The following is a 13994-nucleotide window of genomic DNA, read 5'->3' as shown; positions in this document are numbered from 1 at the left end:
TGTATAAAGCTCCATGCCTTTGCTTAGGGGTTTATGTCGATTATACTATTTGATTCAGTTGATGTGAGGCTTAGTTAATGATAGTCTAGGTCAGACAATATTTGCCTTGCTCATGTCACTGTCAAAAGTTGAATGGTTACACCTAGTGGACCTACTAGTCCAGTGGCCATGATTGCTTTCTGTCTTTCTAAAACATGTATTAAAGTTTTTATTGAAAAGCTTTTATTGTGGTTTGCCCCAGTATACGATGAGATTGATTCTGGTAAACAGATTGGTGTTGAGTTAAAACAGGTAAAAGTCCTTTATAGGTGTCAGTCATTGCGATATCAAATGCGTCTTTGTTGGTGGTCTGCATCTAAGGTGTTGATTGGATTAATCAACTGCATAACGAGGAAAGTTTTCCATCCCTATTTTCATGTGGCTCACAATGTCAAACTCTCAAAAGAGAAGATTGAGGCTGTGTTGCTTCTGGTAATTTGAAAATGCCCAAGGGATTTAATTGGTATGTTTAGGAAAATGAGAAACTAATTTGGCGTTCTGACTTGTATGGAAGCAAGATATAAAAAGACCTTTTATGCATCTTATTTCAGCAATTGTCTTTAAAACTTCTGGTAGGTGATTGCTAAACTTTTGAAAACATTGTCAACCCTTAAACTGGTCTATCAGCCGTGCTAGTTTCTTTTCTTTTCTGTTGAGGCAGTAAAATCTTATTCTCATGTTTTTCTCAGTTATGTTACATGTAGCCCATACCTCTTCATCATTGTCTCATCTGTCCATTTTCTGGTGCTAGCAAAGAATCCTATCCCGCCTCTTTCTATGCTCAGCTTTCTCCATTGTTTGAGTCCCTCCATTGTTTCAGTCCTACACTTGCATTCAAAGTAATTTCTACATTTCAGAGTACATAGAGAGAGAGAGAGAGAGATGCTACATTCCTTTCTTTAAACCCTTGTTTTTTATATCCTCTTCAAGCATCCCAAAAGACTCTTTTTTGTTCCTGAAAGATTATTTGTTGCTCCCAAAAGATCCTCGGTTATACAATCCAAGTGTTTAGAAAAGATTTTACGTTCACAATATGTAGGAATGGTTATATGGAAAAATAAAAGGCAAAAAGAAAATAACCTAGAATTTTGCACCTTGGAAAAAAGCTTTACTCTTGCTCTCGTGTTGAAAGAGATCTTGCCACAACTAGGCTTTCAAAATGATGGTGTGATTAAGCTAGAGATCTTCTTAGCCAAACTAGTCATCCCAAATCTACACAATTTTTGGATATCGACACTGCAAAGCTCCAAGTATGCATAGTATAACAATAGGAAGGGTGTTTTCCTTTGTGATGCTTATGGAGGATACTCCTTTGTTTTAATAGAGAGTCTCACAGCTTCATGCACAGAGTATGTCAATACCAAGAGGGACTCAAGCTTGGGACAGTGTGGGGCCACGCTATATTGCCAATCTATGTGTGCGAAAGCAGGTTAGTATAGTGATGAAACTAATGTGCTGCCATGGAAAACTGTTGAAGATGTATATTAGGGATTGTGATAAGATTCTATCAACACTCCTCTCCACTTAGCTCAAAATGCTCAAATGTAATCAAAAGAGTCCAATTAATAATTCTGAAGAAACTCTCAAATCTACACAAACTTGGAGCTCCATTATGCAAACTACTTGCATATTCTAGTAGATAGGATTCTAAGAAAGCTTATCATGAAGTTTAGTGGAAATCCAAGAGTTTTCATACCAAATCTAAAATGTGATACAACAATGTATGACATGCACTTGTGTCAAATACAACTAATGATGATCCTCATGCTCTGAGGACTCTCCACGTGGTTTTGAATCTCAAAACAATCCTCTCCACACTTAGATTTGATTATCAAAACCCAAAATGCATTGGGGTTGAAAATTACATGGGACGAGAAACGCTCCGCAAAACACAACACAAATCAACACAGAAAGAGAACTAAAAATAACAAGCACATGAAATTTGGTTCAAAAATACTCACTCACCTTCATGCAACAAAAGATTGTGCAAGAAGGCAGAAACTCCAAGAAGCTCTTTCCAATTCAATTTCAAGTCTAAAAAGTCCTTACAAAAATTGATGAAATGAAATATAGTCACTTATTTTTTATGTTTACCTTTTAAACTCAACTTTACATGTTGAAAGCTTCAAATCAGCCCCATCAATTACAAAAATGAACCTCTATCACTTCAATTTTGAAAACTTATTTACAAAATTTTGGTTACAATTGTCCACACAACTGCCTTGACCTAATCTGGTATCTGGCCCAGCAACATCGCATAGGGTTGCAACATCGAATTGGAGGCATTAGTAAAGCAATTCTGAGCCGATGGAGAGGGTCCATCGTCAAGAGCTTGAGTGAAATTGATGAACAGCTGTGTGCTGAGCTCGTATAAGTTGGTCCCTAGAATTCATCTGAGATAGTAGCCCTCAATAGTCTCATTTAAGAAAATGAAGAAGTAAGACAAGGGCACAACATAAGAAGATCTCATGTAAAACAAAAATCCACCCTTCCTCATCCGCCCTGCATACATAGAATTGTTGCTCACTATCTCCTTGTCATTTGGCAAAGCTTGCCCCTGTAGCAAAATGTCCTGAAAACCATCAAAGCTTTGCCGTACCGTTTCATTCATGGATTTATACATCACTAAATTTCCATTCACTAAATTGCTAGGAGCCATAGGCTGGCCTCTGAGCTCTTACCCTGGCATCATCCAATAAGTTATCTACCAGCCATTGAATATCCGACGGCTTCAACTGTCTGGTAAAGGATTCTATGATTGAAGGCCTTATTCAGGGTGTTACTTTGCCTAATGGTTTGCAACAATGCCTTTCTCAATTTGTGGATGATACAAATGCCTTGCTCTCTAATGATCCCAGAACGATAAATCAATTTTGGACAGATGTAGAATGCATATCATAACTTCGATGAGATATATCACCCAAAAGTATTTTGAACCAGCTAAATGTGAACATGCCTAGAAGAAAACCAAATTCCACCAAATTCTTCATTTTTCAAGCATCCCCTTGTTAACTTTAGTCACAAATTTTTTTTTCTAACAAAAACAAAGACAGAGTGCAAGCCATAAATTGACCATATTTGGACTTCAAGCATAGGAGAGGGCTCCAAATTTTTTTTTTCCAACCAATCAAAATAAGGACAGACGTGAAACTCAGCCGGTATTTTTGCCAAAAAATGATGAATTTGCCGGATTTTCAACTAAAACATGCAAAAATTCAATGTTTTTTCAAAGATAACCTTGAAATCCAGCCAGTATTTTGCAATTTCAATCGATTCAAAATAGTGTTAAGGCCAATTCAAAATAGTGTTTCTGTGAGCACTGCATAGGAGAGAAAACACTCTAAACAAACATTTTCCTCAAAAAATTGACTTTTTCTATATTCTTCGCTAAACACTCATCTTTTCCATTAGAAATCGGACTAGGTTTCAAGCTTGTCTTGAAGCAAGCCAGTTGATTTGCACACATTTGAGTGTTAAGAATGGCAAATCCTTCATTTTTGGCATAATAATCCGATGAATTTTGAATTGCCCTTTATCACTGGTTGATCTATACCATACTTGAGTGACTTCGCAACATGTTTTAGAGAGAACTCCATTTCCTCAGCTTAGTTCTCAAACCCTCAACACGGTGCAATCCCACCATAGAACATGTGGTCTTTTGGGCACATGTGGCAGCATTTTGCAGCTTAGAGGCTGCCCCCTTCCCCCCCTCCACCATCTCTACTCGCACAAATAAGGAGAAGGGTGCATAGCAACCTACAAGATGACAGTGAATGAGTCTATGGAGGCATTTGCAGATGACAAAAGCAGCTGTGGTGGCTGCACCACACTGTGCAAAATATATCTCAATCTCGTGCATCTCAGTCTCATAGGGATTTCTTGGCTAAGCTTACAACCTCTTTGAATCCACAACCAAACACAATTTTATGATTTTACTAGAACTTCGCCCAATGTAAACCAACTAACAGAATCATAACTTTGATAAGATGTATGTTACCCAAAAGTGCCATTGAATCAAGCTGACAATCAATTGCAAAATATGGCATTAAAGTATGCGATTCCTTTAGAGCTATGGTCTAAGAAGGAACCCAAAAGTGCCATTGAATCAAGCTGACAATCAATTGCAAAACATGCCATTAAAGTATGTGATTCCTTTAGAGCTATGGTCTAAGAAGGAACCCAAAAATTTTCAGAAGAAGCTAAGCCCAAGTCATATAAGTATATCTTTGTGGAATAAGTTGTAAATGGAAAGATAGACTCTCATCTTTGGCACTTGCATTCTTGTAAAATTATCTAGAGTTTGCATGTAATTTGTATGGTTTTCTGGAACATATAGAAACCAATAGTCTTGAACTCAATGTGCTTCTTTCCAAGTTGTCATTTGATTTACAATACAATTTCTTTCACCAATACCACCAAAAACAGGGCTTGGCTCATCTGTCCAACACTGTGAAGGTACTCCTAGCATTTTGAATGCCTTCATGATGATAAGAACAGATTGTTGAACTCATCTCTGGGAAAAATGTACACATAAAAAAGACCTCCATAGAACAATGCCAGGAGCGCTTGAGGATTATTCAAAAGAATGCAAGGCACACCATTAATGTGATCCTTCCTCGTTCACTGTAATAATGCTTAGATCTGCCTTATGCCTAGAAATTAGTGGGTTGTATGTATGGGCATATAGATCTTCTGAATGTGGTAAAAGCACAACCATATCTTGATTGTTCTCCGAGCCCCTTACAAAAGGGTTTTGCCCGGGTCTCATCGGAACACTGCTTAAACTCCAAGCAATTGTAAGCATTGCCATCTCATGTGTAGTCTCATCTAGGGAGAACAGACACTCTACCCTCGACTGCACTAGTCTGCATGCTTGCCTCTGACAACAGCCATGAAGAGGAAAACCCACTTTTTCCGCCGCATCTTTGGACTCTCAAGCAAAGTCCCAGATGACATTTTGTCAAATCCATTCACAGCTACTTTACCATCAACGCAATTGACATCTAAGTGACCTGATGCATTTGTTTCCAATGCAACCATAATTTTCTTGAATGCTGCATCATGCTTGCTTTGATTTCCTGATCAGCATCTCGGCCATGTATGCTGGAGAGATTTTGTGAGGGATCCTTGACATGGCAGCCTCAAGCGCAGGAAACATTGGGTGATCTTCAATGCCTAAATAACTGCTCACCGGCTTCTTGAGAGCTGGAAAGGTCCAATAAGACAGCAAGATGTGCATGTCCATGCGACTTGGCCCAAGAAGGGCAGGATCAAGCTTGTCCTTGAAATTGGTAGTGAAAATAAGTATGCGTTCCTCGCCACAGCATGACCATAGCCCATTAGTAAAATTGAGGAGCCCATGGCAAGTAAGCCTAGTTTTACCATCACTTGCCTTGCCTGCACCAAACCATGATCATCTTCAACTGTACGATCACCTAACTGCACGGAGCAATCAATATCCTCAACGACTACCACCGCACCGGTTTGCTTCTTGTGCCAAAAATAATTTGTTTTAGAGATAATATAGAGTTTTTTTGCATTTTTCTTTTATTTAGTATATTATAAAAGTAAAAATAGAAAATCTGCTTGAAGCTCAGTTCAAAGAGTAAAGGCGCAATGCTAGAATAGAGCAAACGAATCATCAAAGACAACTGGCGAATCTTCAAGGTCCAACAGGGATACAAAAGGGGAATCACCAGTAGACTAAAGATACTTCGAGAATATCAAAGCTAGAAACTGAAACAGACAAAATTAGCAACAGGAACATGAAGTTCAACGCAGTCATACAGATGACTATTGATACATATTTCAGCTGATAAAGAGCTACAAGGTTTAAATTTAAGGCTTCATCACACCTCTTCTACACAAGAGAGTTACATGGTCAAAAGTATTACAAGCTAAAAGTTAAAGAAAAGAGAATGCTACTTCCCAAAAAGGAGGTACAAATTCTTAAAACAGTCTCCATTAACAAGTGCTGCTAAGTTCAAGACAATCAAGCTAATGTGGGTAAACACACATTTAAACGAGGAAGTCTTGTTCTTCTACCGAGCACCTCAAGAATAAACTGCTGAATCAAGGTACCGTGCATGCCCAACAAAGCACCGAACCAAAAGCTTTCCAAGGACATTACCAGCATGTTCGAGGACGGACATTGACTAGGTGCAAGAGAGTGTTGGAGCTCGAAAGTCCAACAGTCCGAAGTCCCAAAAAATTCCCATAAATATGTACAAAATCCCATAAATCAATGTATAAAAGAGTCATCAATTGTATAAACAATGATGTAATGGGGTCAGATGAGGCTTCCAAGTTGTAAGTCATGATGACTCAGTGATTATGAGTGAGTGGGAGTACTTAAGTGAGCTCCTAGCTCATTTGTAAGGACCAGTAGTGAAGAGACTAAGTAAAGCGCTAAGAGAGCTTTTTGAGCAAATCTTCTCGAGCTTGCTACGTGCGTTCTCATTATTATTTTGTAGTGATGCTTTATGTTCTAATACTGATTAGCTACTATTTGATCTTGGTCGTGCATATTTTTGTGGTGTGTGCACATGCCTATCAGCATAGACCCACCTAGAGCATCAGGTAGTCATATCTGGCTCTAGAGAAGTCCGTTTCCAGATTCAAGACCACAACTAGAGTCTACTCGACTAGGAGATTAGGGGTGTAGTGAGAGTCGTCACTTTTTGTGACCTGCACAAACACATACGCGCAGGTGTTCCGAGGCTATTTGATTGACCTACAAAAGTGCTGTCTAGGATTTGACCATATGCTTGTGTTCCCTAGAGTCTAGCGATCATCTGATTCAAGTTTGGATCGATTCTGAGTCCGTTTGCTTGCTAGATCTGATATTTAGCATTTGGCATAGCAGATACGTTTTAGGATGATTCGACAAGACTTGAGTGATTCTTGGCATAGAGAGCTAGCCTAGACCACTGTGTGAGTTAGTAGGATAGTTGAGGTAGAGTTTCGTTACCCCTAGAGATCACAATAGTTAGTTGTAGTTAGTTTGCCTAGTAGAGTACACACAGTAGGAGATTAGTAATAGTGCACCATTTGGTACGATTGGCCTGACAAGCCAGGTTATCCTCCGTATGTTTCTAGTCCATTGTCCCCTCTGGTATTGACTCATAGTCGAGTTGTCTTCTAAGGTCACTACACTATGATGAGGTGATGGTGTCCACTCTTCTTGGCTAGTGACAGCAGCACATGATAGGTTGAGTATGGATAGCCTTAAACAATATGTATATATATATATATATATATATATATATATATATATATATATATATATATATATATATATATATATATATATATATATATATATGTGTGTGTGTGTGTGTGTGTGCGTGCGTATGTGTATATGTGTATGTATGCGTACGTACATACATACACACTCATAGAGAAGAACAAAAGTGCATAACCTCCCCAAAAATGCCTGGCCATGATCTTTCCCTTCCTCACATCCAAAGTTGACAAGGATGTTGCCTGTCTCACTTGTCATTGATAGCATGCTTTGGGCCACACACTCTCTTTCCATTCTCTCTTTATGATTGCTTGAACTGGAATGCTCATCCTTCTTATGTGTGGGAAAAAGTATGGTTCTTTTTTTCTTGTTGTTATAAGTATGGAGCCTAGAAAGCCTTCCCTTCCTTTTTTTCTGCAATAGCCTGTTCTATTGCTTTTTCTTGAATTTGATCCATGTCTTGCCTTTAGATTTAGTGGAAGTAGGTTTATATTTTTGCCATAAATGTATTGGATACAACAAGTCCCCCTTTATGCATGGGTTGAAGTGAAAAACACTTCTTATACGTGGGACAAGGTAAGGGCTTTTTTAATAGCTTGTACTATTGCTTTTTCTTGAATTTGATCCATGTATGGAAGGGCTTGCAGTACGCTCCATGGCTATGTGATGTTGGCTTTGCTCTTGTGTGAAAGAACTTGCATGTTGTCCATATAACTCTACAATGTTGGATTTGTTTCATGTATGGATTAGCCTAGTCTAATAGTTTGTAGCTAAGTGATGGTGGTAGCCCTGTTGCATGTACGTACATACATACACACACATAGAGAAGAACAAAAGTGCATAACCACCCCAAAAATTCTTAGCCATGATCTTTCCCTTCCTCACATCCAAAGCTGACAAGGATGCTGCTTGTCATGTATGGATTAGCCTAGTCTAATAGTTTGTAGCTAAGTGATGGTGGCAGCCCTGTTGCATGAAGAACCTTGTATCTTAGCAAATGATATGCCGCCCATTCAACTCTACAATGTCAGATTTGCTTCATGTATGGATTAGCCTAGTCTAATAGTGTGTAGCTATAAGTGATGGTGATACCCTTGTTGCGCATGAAGAACCTTGCATCTTACCAAATGATGTACCTCTTATACTCATGTTGGTTACATTACAGGTTGATACACAATGCTTTGGTCAATCACATTCATAATTAGTTATGTTGCTTTGATTCCTTGTAATCACAATATGGTTGGTATTATGTTCACATCGTAAAGGAATGCTTGATTTGTGCATAGGGAAAACGATAATTAATTGGACCCTACAGTTTAATCACAAAATATAGCACTGAACTTAAAGCTTGGATATATTTCAACTTTGGAGTACTTGTCGACATGGTAAGGTAAAGCTTAATGCATGAAAAGAAATTAATTATCCTTACATTTGCAATTCACCTCAAGGAATTTTGATATTCAATGGAAGAATAAAACTCTTTGCCAAAAGAAATCTTAGCTAAAATTTTAAGAAATGAACTAAAAACAATGACTATTGAACTGCATAAAACCCTCCTCCTCGAAGTTGATTTTTAAAGTTGTGAATCCTATGCTTTGGGGGAGGGGTAGACTCTCTCTCCTGTTAACTTAAAAGGGGAAGGAAAGGCTAGAAAATGAGGTCAGAGTTGACCCTATCTTTCTCAAAGGCCGAGAGAATTTGCAACCCTCAAACAACACGGAGGGAAACATCGAGAGGGAGGAGGAGATCACTTATTCAATCTTAAGAACAAACAACTATTCAAAACTTTTCAAGGAACGTAGATTTGGTTGCCACTTCAACTGTTGAAGTGACGTTGAAGTGACTACGCAGACTATGGTGGTTGAACCCACCACCTTGGTGATGCAAGCCCAACCCTCTTCCAACTAAGCTAGCCCCCTTGGGCAACAAGTAGCCATTCCTAAACAAGAAATGAGAGAGAGAGAGAGAGAGAGAGAAAAGTACATTACTAACTCCTTGAGAAAATGATTTATTTTATTGGGAAAGCGATAGGGGGGGAGGCATGTGCTAATGCCACATAGTACATAGATTTAGGAAAGGAAAGGGGAAGGCGATGTGTGGGGAGGGATGTGCTGATGCCGCATGGCCTGGCTACTCATCCACAAGTAGTTCCCGCCATGCTACAATACCTGACAACCACATAACTTGATGAGATTCCTTGCCTAAAGTCACCATAAAATGGGATAGCTCTTGGTCATATAGATGAATGCTCTAAATCTTCTAGACAACCCAAAAAAAACTTTGCTGACCTCTAAAACAAAGTAACATCACTTTCGCATGGTCCTCCCATTTACTCTTCGCAATATTCCAAAAACACAAACAGAAAATCAAATGAAGCGTCTAATGCTAAAATTCTTAAGAGGCTTTCCGTGCTTCTCTTCGCACACTTTGCCTTTCTCCTTGCCCTATGAATTACCTAACAACCGACGGGGCAGCGGCAGTCGGACTTAGAACCCAGAGAGTTGCAGCATCGGGCGAAGTTGCTGAGCCTCTCGCTGATCTGGTTGGCGGGGCAGTCGTTGCCGGAAACGGCTCCTCCGACGTTCTGGCAGCAGGCAGCGGTGGCCTGGACGTTGCCACCGCACTTGCAGGCCTCTGCGGCAGATAGCAGAGCGACGATGGTGAGGATAGCTAAGTAGAACTTCATGATGGCTACTGGGGCTATTAGGTGTCTAAAAGAAGGGTGATGGTGAAGAGCGACGATGCCTGTGTGTGTTCTTATAAAGGAAGATGGGAGACGTGTCGAATGGTGTCTTTTTTCTTTTTTCTTTTCTAAGAATGGTGTGCTATCCTTGCAAGACTCAAGTCTTTTTTAATGCGGTCATGTTATATTATAGTCGATATAAGGCTATCTTGTTCCATTTGCCTTGTTCCATTTCCCTCTTATAAGTATATTCATGTAAACTTTTATGATCATTTTGTGTTTTTAAACCATTTGGATTGGACTCGTGTGGTATAAATAGTCTCTACAACTTCATGAGTCTATTATTTAGTTCCATTTATAACCTACACGCAATGTTTTGGTAGATATGATTTTCATAGTCATCATTTTCTATGGTCAAATATTTAGCCTTTTCCTTATTGTTCTCCTCATGGCTGGGTTGAAAAACCAGTCAAGTTTGATAAAATGATCTATTGGAATTTCGTCTTTCTTGGGGGAAAGTTTCTCTGAAACTTTAATGGGTCCACCATTTTTGTTGAAACTTACTCAAAGATTCATTATATCATGAAGAAAAAAATTATGCAAGTTGTGCTTTCTCAAGCATGTGAGGGAAATCGTGTTTTGCTAGACTATTGGGCTCAATTTTGACTCGAAATTATTCCACATAAGCTAATATTCTCCATTGGAAAGTTAATCCTTGGGTGCCCATTGTTATTCTTTGAGGGTTGCTTCTTCTAATCTTCTTTAAAAAGCTATAATGGTCTCCTCTAAGACATTCTTGCATTAATATGTAAGATTGCTTAAATAATTATTCCAATTGGTATGTAAACTTCATATTTGGGACATTCCTTTGTGCCTTGAAAGATCTCATCCAAGTCTTACCAAATAATATGAGGTAATTACGGGCATACATTATCATTTCCATCACTAGAAATATTGAAATTAAGTTATTACCTCCGAGTTTCAAAGTAACCACTCAAAGAATCCAAAAGGGACCAATTTTTTTCACTTGTCATGCTCACCTAGAATCGAATTGCTTTGGAAACATTGAAACAAAGTTGTATCATGGTGTGCCTAGTCATGATATTGATGGTAGCTCCACCATACATCAAATTCTTCCCATTGATATCCAAAATGAATTTTCATTTTGGGCCATAGCACATGAAGGCCATAAGGACTAAAAATTGAGATTTCATCAATATGTATTTGATTGTGGTGAAAAAAGCGTGCCTGACATCTTGGTTGGAAAAAGTTATGGGAATTATATCGATTTCTCCTTGCTTTGGCGAGGGATATTTTCATAATGATCTCAAAGAGATGTTTGGATGGAACCTAGAAGGTTATCTATTGAGGAACAAGGTATCGAGAATTTTACATTTAGAAATTTTTTAGCTCAAGCTTAAAGTTGAGGATCCAAATTGATATGAGCTCAAAAGGAAGACCTTGTGTACATCTTATGGATGTCTTTTTTAGGGAATGGTACAATACCATTTTCTTCTCTATATTCAACAATTTCCTTGGTTTGATTACTTCATTACTTGAAGATAAAATTTGGATCTCTTAATTGTTAGACATCCTTCAAGAACTTTTTTTTGGCTTCCCTTGTTCTCTCTAACATTTGGCATAATCGTATACCTTTACACATTACTTATCCATTCTCTATGCCTTTATGTCAATGTGAATCCTTCCGAATGACTTCACAATTCATACTTTTATGGCTAATTGACACACTAGTGCATGAGGAAATGGAATGTCTTCAAGAGTACAATATATTGTTGGGTTTGCATGCCAACTCGCCAGGCGTAATAACCCACCAGTTGTAGTTGTTAGATATGATCAATGCCCCACCCTCATTAGGTGCTACCAATGATCCATGGTGCTCAAAGTTGTAAAGCCCCCATTATGAGGAGAAGCCAAATGTGAGCCCGGACATTGGTTGGGTCCTGACTTGTATATCAGATGAGGTCTATGTGACCGGATGGCAAAAAGGTGACTGTTGTGGGTCTAATCTTTGGGTTAGATGGAGTGGTTAAGCTGGTAGCAACTCGAGGCACATTGCATTGAGTTGCGTGGTAAGGGAGTTAAAAGGGGCCCCTATTGTGGGGTCCGGGGGCTGCGGAAGAGGCCCCTGGCTGGGAGGTCCCAGGGGGGCCAGCGGCCCCCTTGGCGGGGATCCGGGGGCAGCGCCCCCGGCCCGATGGTAAAGGGAATATTCCCTGGCTGACTAGTGGAGGCTCATATGGTAGGTCGGTCAGCAGGCCGACCTAACGACCTTCGCGGGCTATAAAAGCTAAACCCCTTCATAGCCATCATTCACTCATCTTTCACCCAGTCAGAGTTGTTGTTCTAGCTAGCCTTAAACTCTTCACCTATCTTCTGTCTAGATCGCCATCTAAGCTTCACACAATGGAAGCGCACGGGTGGACAGAGCCATCTTTGTATCAGTTGTTTGGAGTTAAAGAATTTACTGATTCTCCTCTTATATGTTGTATACTCTCTATCTCTTTCTCAGATTCTGTTCGCTGCGCCGTGTAATATTTTATAGTAGTAACCCATTAACTCTTCTTTAACCTTATTCAATTTATATAATGAAAATGATTTAGGAGCAGGATGATACATAGGCATTATCCCTGAGCTCATCTCTCTCTCCCTCGTACCTAGCTGAGAAGGGGGCTGCGACCTCTTTCCTCAACTTAGTCTTGAGGAGCAGCGCGCGAGAAAGAGAGGACGCCCTCTCTCCCTCTTCCCTCGTCAACCCTCTCTCTCTCTCTCCTCTTCGGCACTACAGTAGCGTACAACAGCTGCGTTTTTTGCAAGGAGGAGGTTCGGCTTGTGTGTTTTTTTTTTTTTTTTTTTGCAAATGGAGTACAGTGGTGGAGTTTCAAGTGCAAGAAGGGATGTGGCAACATCAGCATTTTCTACTGCAAAGGAGGGACACACATCTGCATCACTAGAGGCTTCCACACCCTTGATTTGCCCAAAGATCATGCACTTTGCCACATGTATGGTGCTGATCATTCATGAAAGCAAATTGATTTCTCCTTTCTCTCTCCTCCTCTCATTTATACTACCTATATAACTACCTAGGTGGATAATTCACTAGCCATAGTTCATATGCACTTGGTCGGACTTGGCACAATGCTTGTTTGGCCATTCCCGACCTTGCGACTTGATCCACGACATTAGAATTAATTTATTTAATTCAAATTGATTAATTATCATATGCACAATATCAATTATCCGTGTACACAAAAAACCGTGCACCTTTCGTTAGAGATTCCTATGGCTTGAACCGGACTAGGTTTCCTGTTCCAAGATAGTTTCCACTTCTCTTGGACAACCTTGTCATCTATTGGCACTTTCCCATGCACTTAGAGCCATAGCTTGTCCATTTTACCTTTGCATGTAGCCCCGGAGAGTTCCCAAAGTGGGTCTCGCTAGCATCAAAACTCATATATTTTCTGACTGCTAGTTCCAAATATCTTTCTGGTAATTTTCTTATTAACCTTGGGCTTTCTCGACTTTGTCACAGTGCCCCCGCCAATAATTATAATTATTTAAAATTTAATTAATTTTAAATAATTAATTATTACTTGTGAACACTAATAATGCAAAAATTGATTTCTAGTGCCTTGTATCTTTGGTCGGAGTGATCCAATGGCCATTGTCTTGCCCTGCATGGATTCACCACCCTTAGACCTCGAATCTTGTGGGCCAGATCACTTGTTTTACATTATTCTAGCTCTTTTCTTGATTATTTCTTGTGGTCTCCAAGTCGATCGAAAATAATCAAACAACTCTAAAATCAATTCCTCTATTTTTTATTATTTTCTCTTTTACCTAATTGATAAAAAAAGGTAGAGAAATACTTTTAGGAGTTTAGAAATTAATTTTGATGACATTACCTCGCTCTTAAAAATCATAGTCGTCCTCGACTATGGGCTAAGGAAGATAAAGTCATACCTAGTCCTTTTTCCTTTGGGTATTGGATCCCTCTTACCTGTTGACAAT

The 13994-nt window shown here is 39.3% G+C and overlaps 1 long non-coding RNA gene across 1 annotated transcript; it reads right to left on the bottom strand.

The window, feature by feature from the left end:
• Positions 1–9277: 9277 nt before the first annotated feature.
• On the bottom strand, positions 9278–9811 carry LOC148017703 (uncharacterized). The gene is made up of 2 exons (XR_015687736.1): positions 9738–9811; positions 9278–9450 (listed from the first exon to the last, which is right to left on the bottom strand). It is a non-coding gene; the product is annotated as an uncharacterized LOC148017703 (long non-coding RNA).
• Between the last annotated feature and the right edge of the window lie 4183 nt (positions 9812–13994).

The sequence above is a fragment of the Lygodium microphyllum genome, chromosome 21, assembly GCF_053477565.2.
Source record: "Lygodium microphyllum isolate KBCC chromosome 21, Lygodium_microphyllum_v1.1.10, whole genome shotgun sequence".
In the NCBI taxonomy this organism is placed as follows: Eukaryota; Viridiplantae; Streptophyta; class Polypodiopsida; order Schizaeales; family Lygodiaceae; genus Lygodium; species Lygodium microphyllum.
The sequence above is the reverse complement of the archived record's forward strand: the minus strand, read 5'-3'. Positions and strand labels throughout refer to the sequence as shown.